This window comes from Bubalus bubalis, chromosome 1 (assembly GCF_019923935.1).
Source record: "Bubalus bubalis isolate 160015118507 breed Murrah chromosome 1, NDDB_SH_1, whole genome shotgun sequence".
Lineage (NCBI taxonomy): Eukaryota > Metazoa > Chordata > Mammalia > Artiodactyla > Bovidae > Bubalus > Bubalus bubalis.
Genome location: NC_059157.1, coordinates 126637906 through 126643905, shown reverse-complemented (window position 1 = coordinate 126643905; position 6000 = coordinate 126637906).

Genomic DNA, 6000 nt, shown 5'->3' with positions numbered 1-6000 from the left:
CAGCAAACATTGGCCCAATAAGTGAAAAACCCTTCACCAATACAATTTCTAATCAATCTTTTAACTACTCAAAAGAATCTGTGTTTAGACAGTTTAGAACATCTCCTGCCTCTCACAGTTGGGAGGCTCTGAACAATCACATGTGGCCGGAAAAACCTATTCAGGCAGGCTAGAGGATTTCCAAAGGAGTTTGTAGGTTTAAACACTGTCACACCCAGGACTTATTAACTGGAGCTGTAAGCTAACTCTTTTTTCAGAGAGAGGTAGTGGGGGACAGCCCCCGTAAAGTCAGAGGTGTAGGTGAAAGCACAAAGCAGAAAGTAGGCAGACTCAGGTTTGGGGGGTAGATGCTCGAGAATTTCCAGGGGGACTCCTGAGGCTCGATCCCGCCTCTGCGTATGCCGAGCCTCCTTCCTCATGACCTTTGTCACGGGCGGAGTTCCTCACGCTGGCTCCCGGCAGTGATAGAATTCCAGTTGAGCTATTCCAGATCCTGAAAGATGATGCTGTGGAAAGTGCTGCACTCAATATGCAATATGCCAGCTCCCGGCAGGTAGGGGTGAGGGTGGAAGTGCAGGAACAGAAGGGGTTCAGGGGGCGGTATCTCTCTGTGATTCTATAAATGTTCCTAGAAACGTTGGCTATAAAGTCACACAATGCTGGGTTTGACTTCTGTCTGTGCCACTGACTAGTTGTGTGGATTTGGCTTCAGTTTCCCCATCCTCACAGGTGCTGCTGGGCTCCGGCTACAAGATTAAAAGTGGAAAAAGCACTTTAGATAGTCTTTGGCAGATAGTCAGTGCTCACTAATTATTATTGAGAAAAATTCCTGCCCTCATCCCCTTTGGGCTTCCCTGGTGGCTCAGATGGTAAAGAATCTGCCTGCAATGAGGAAGATCCAGGTTTGATCCCTGGGTCTGGAAGATGCCCTGGGGAAGGGAATGGCAACCTACCCCAGCATTCTTTTTTTTTTTTTTTAATTTTCTTTTTACAGTACTAATTTTTTTAATTTTATTTTTAAACTTTACAATATTGTATTGGTTTTGCCAAATATTGAAATGAATCCGCCACAGGTATACATGTGTTCCCCATCCCGAACCCTCCCCCTCTTCCCTCCCCATACCATCCCTCAGGGTCGTCTCAGTGCACCAGCCCCAAGCATCCAGTATCGTGCATCGAACCTGGACTGGTGACTCGTTTCATATATGATATTATACGTATTTCAATGCCATTCTCCCAAATCATCCCACCCTTTCCCTCTCCCACAGAGTCCAAAAGACTGTTCTATACATCAGTGTCTCTTTTGCTGTCTTGTATACAGGGTTATTGTTACCATCTTTCTAAATTCCATATATATGCGTTAGTATACTGTATTGGTGTTTTTCTTTTTGGCTTACTTCACTATGTATAATAGGCTCCAGTTTCATCCACCTCATTAGAACTGATTCAAATGTATTCTTTTTAATGGCTGAGTAATACTCCATTGTGTATATGTACCACAGCTTTCTTATCCATTCATCTGCTGATGGACATCTAGGTTGCTTCCATGTCCTGGCTATTATAAACAGTGCTGCGATGAACATTGGGGTACACGTGTCTCTTTCAATTCTGGTTTCCTCGGTGTGTATGCCCAGCAGTGGGATTGCTGGGTCATAAGGCAGTTCTATTTCCAGTTTTTGAAGGAATCTCCACACTGTTCTCCATAGTGGCTGTACTAGTTTGCATTCCCACCAACAGTGTAAGAAGGTTCCCTTTTCTCCACACCCTCTCCAGCATTTATTGCTTGTAGACTTTTGGATAGCAGCCATTCTGACTGGTGTGAGATGGTACCTCATAGTGGTTTTGATTTGCATTTCTCTGATACTGAGTGATGTTGAGCATCTTTTCATGTGTTTGTTAGCCATCTGTATGTCTTTTTTGGAGAAATGTCTATTTAGTTCTTTGGCCCATTTTTCGATTGGGTCATTTATTTTTCTGGAGTTGAGCTGTAGGAGTTGCTTGTATATTCTCGAGATTAGTTGTTTGTCAGTTGCTTCATTTGCTATTATTTTCTCCCATTCTGAAGGCTGTCTTTTCACCTTGCTTATAGTTTCCTTTGTTGTGCAGAAGCTTTTAAGTTTAATTAGGTCCCATTTGTTTATTTTTGCTTTTATTTCCAATATTCTTGGAGGTGGGTCATAGAGGATCCTGCTGTGATGTATGTCGGAGAGTGTTTTGCCTATGTTCTCCTCTAGGAGTTTTATAGTTTCTGGTCTTACGTTTAGATCTTTAATCCATTTTGAGTTTATTTTTGTGTATCGTGTTAGAAAGTGCTCTAGTTTCATTCTTTTACAAGTAGTTGACCAGTTTTCCCAGCACCACTTGTTAAAGAGATTGTCTTTAATCCATTGTATATTTTTGCCTCCTTTGTCAAAGATAAGGTGTCCATATGTGTGTGGATTACTCCAGCATTCTTATCTGGAGAATTCCATGGACAGAGGAGGCTGGCGGGCTACAGTCCATGGGGTTGCAGAGTTGGATATGACTGAGTGACTAACACTCAACCTTCTTCATATAGCACTCTGAGTTCGGGGGTACCTATGGGATACTAACCTGCCATGCACTCGTGGCCTCCTGGAGTGCAGATTCATCTTGCTCTCCCTGCCCTCTGCCGGAGGTCTGGTCCCTGCTGCCATCTCCCTTTACCGACCACTAGATGGCAGGACGAGTCTAGCATCTAGCATGGGAAAGGGTCCCTGCAATCTCATCGAAGCTGGCTTCTTCACCAGCATCCATTCTCCTGCCCAGGGCACACTTCCAACTCTGATGTCCCACCAAACTGCACAAGGGGCAGAGACGATTCCCCGAAAGGAATTCGGGGCACTGTTAGGAAAAGGAAGTGTCTACTGGGCCAAACACTGTGCACTCTCCAAAGCAGCTGTTCCCTGGCAAGAGTCAGCTCCTGGAGTCCTCGCAGAAGTGAGCAGGAAGGCAAGAGCATAGACTTTAAAACTCCCCAGAGTATAAGCTGTTAGACTATTTCTGAAGGGCTAGTCAGCTAACGGTTACAAAAAAAACGTGCACACCCTTTGACTTGGCAATGCTTCTAGGAAACTATTTAGGTAAATAAACACAAATACAGATAACAATTAAATTTCCAGGATTTTATATGAAACTGTTGGCTCGTGAGTGAAAAAATGGAAATAAGCTAAATGTTCAGCATTAAAGGAATGGATAATTTAATTATTGAATAGTTTTAAATTTCCCTTAAATTTTAAATTCTTAAAAGCTAGAATTTGTAAATAATTTTACTGGAAAAAACATTATGTTTCAAGTGAAAAATGTTGGACTTCCCTGGTGGCCCAGTGGTTAAGTGGTTAAGTGGTTAAGCAGCGGCGGCCCATGTGCTTCTAATGCAGGGGGCCCCAGGTTTGATCCCTTTTTGGCAAATTAACATCCCATATCTGCACAGTGTGGCAAAAAAAGAAAATATTGTATGCAAAATAATGTTATACCTAGCTTAATTCCAGTTGTGTAAAATATGCAAGTATATGGTAAAATATTGAGAGGAAAACCACCAGGACATTAAAAGTGGTTTTCGTTGAACAGTGAGATTTTGGTTGGTTTCTACTTTCTCCTTTTAAGTTTTCCCTTTTTTCCAGGTTTTCGTAATTAAAATATGTTAGACATTAAAATTTTGTGTAAAAAAGTTCCTTTTAAAGTTTAACAAATATCATAGATGATCTTAATTCTTCCTTATGTTATGACAACTATAATAATTGTTATTTACTATGTACTAGCCACTTGCCTGGAAAATCCCAGGGACAGAGGAGCCTGGTGGGCTGCAGTCCATGGGGTCGCTAAGAGTCAGGCACGACTAAGCAACCTCACTTTCACTTTTCACTTTCACGCATTGGAGAAGGAAATGGCAACCCACTCCAGTGTTCTTGCCTGGAGAATCCCAGGGACAGAGGAGCCTAGTGGGCTGCCGTCTATGGGGTCACACAGAGTCAGACACGACTGAAGCGACTTAGCAGCAGCAGCCACTATGATAGGAGCTGTATGAACATTCTTGCACTAAATCTTTACACAAACACTATAAACAAGATTATCTTTCTCATTTTACAGATAAAGAAACATATTTTGAAGAATTTAGGTAATTTGCCCAAAGTCACACATTACTAGGTGGCAGAGCCAGGATTTAAATTCAGGTTCGTATGTATGCAAAGTCTGTGAGCTGTTCTGCATATCAGGACTTTGATCAATGCAATTCTCAACTTAAGAAAGAACTGGGTCATCGAATTCATTCAGAATTTAGTTGTTTGGAATTGGGGGCATATTTTTCTCTTAGAAATACTGTCAATGCTAACCCACAACACTGTATAAAGACCAGCCTCCAAAACCGGTGAAACCACATTACTCATTTACTGTGAAACCACAACTTTTGATAAGGTGTTTCTTGCTAACCCTTTCTCCCAGATGTACAAGCAAGTGAGTATAGGGGTGAGGACGAGTCAGTACTTGGGGATGTCATGAAAAGGCTGTCTCAAGCTGTATGTGTGAAAAAGGAGAAAGCAGAATCAAGGTGTGACCCAGGGTACAGCAAAAGCCATGACGTCTGAATGGCTGACTGTGTGAGGCATCCAGGATAGGAGGGGTGGGCCTAAGGGACAAAGCCCAGCCTAGAAACTTGGGAACCCTCAGGAGGGCTGGCTGTGTCAACTCCAAATGTTTCCTGGAGCCAGGCGGGTAACTTTATGAAGCAGCCAGATGTAACACAATAAAGGATGCTGGGAACCACAGCAGTGAGAGCCTGGGTGACCCAACTACACCACAGGGGTTAAGAACAGAATGTAGGAGAAACACAGTGTCACCAAGCATCATTGCTTCAACTGTTCCTAACATGATGGTTTTCTGACTTCAGGGTTTAATAGCTGCATCTTCCTATTTTGTAGAAGGAGAGGCACCTGGTGAGGCCGTAAGGACAGATCATGAGAGGAAGGAGCAGAAACAAGACTCTGGGGTCCCCGCTTTGTCAATGGGGAAAATGTCAAAGGCAAGGGCTGTGGGGGTCGGGGAGGAGCTTGTTGGCAGCAACTGCTCATGTTTGTATGTCATTACAAGTGAAGCTTTCTCTCATTGCTTCCAGCAAAATTTGGCCATGGGGGAAGAAAAAGAAGAAAGGAATTAACATTTGTTGAGAGTCACACAGTTTCATAATCATCTCATTTAAGTCTTATTATCTCGCTGAAAAGTTGGTGTACGTGGCCAAGTCTAGCTAGATGTTTACCAAACCTGTTTCCTCATCTTCCTGGGCACGCAGCTGGACCTCATTTCTCAGTGTTCTTTGCAATTCATTGCAGTGATAGATGCTAGCCTGCAAGTGGAAGGGATGCGGTGTGTTTGTAGGCCCAGCAGAAAACCTTCCACTTGCCATAGTCCTACATTTTCTCCCACCTACCTTTGGCTGGACATCTACAAGGCTGGTGACCTTGAAAGCCGTGCTTAGAAAATGGTGAAGTCAGATAAAGAAAGGATGCAGGCACCTATTTCCTCTCTTGGAGAAGAGCAGCCCAGAGACCAGGAAAACCTGTTGTGGACTTTATGAGCATCAGAAATCAGTTTCTATAATGTTAGAGCGAATGAGCTCTAACTGTGTGTGTGTGTGTGTGTGTGTGTGTGTGTGTGTGTATCACAGCCACTAGCATTGCTTTAACCAATACAGCATTTTAAACACCCATTTTACAGAGAAGTAAAATGAAGGTCAGAGAAGTCAACTAATTTGCCTAAAGTCACAAACTGAAAATGAAAGAAGTTGAACCCAGGTTTATCCTGTTCCCAAGCCCAGGCTCTTTCTATAAAAACATACTGCTTCCAAGAGAAACGATAAATGCCACAGTCATAATTTGTGATTTCGCACCTTATTTTAACCAGCACACCCACCCCCCAAATCTGATGGGTGCCTCCAAAATGCAAGCGAGTGGGAAGAAATCATGTATGACTCACCAAGATCTCGCTCTA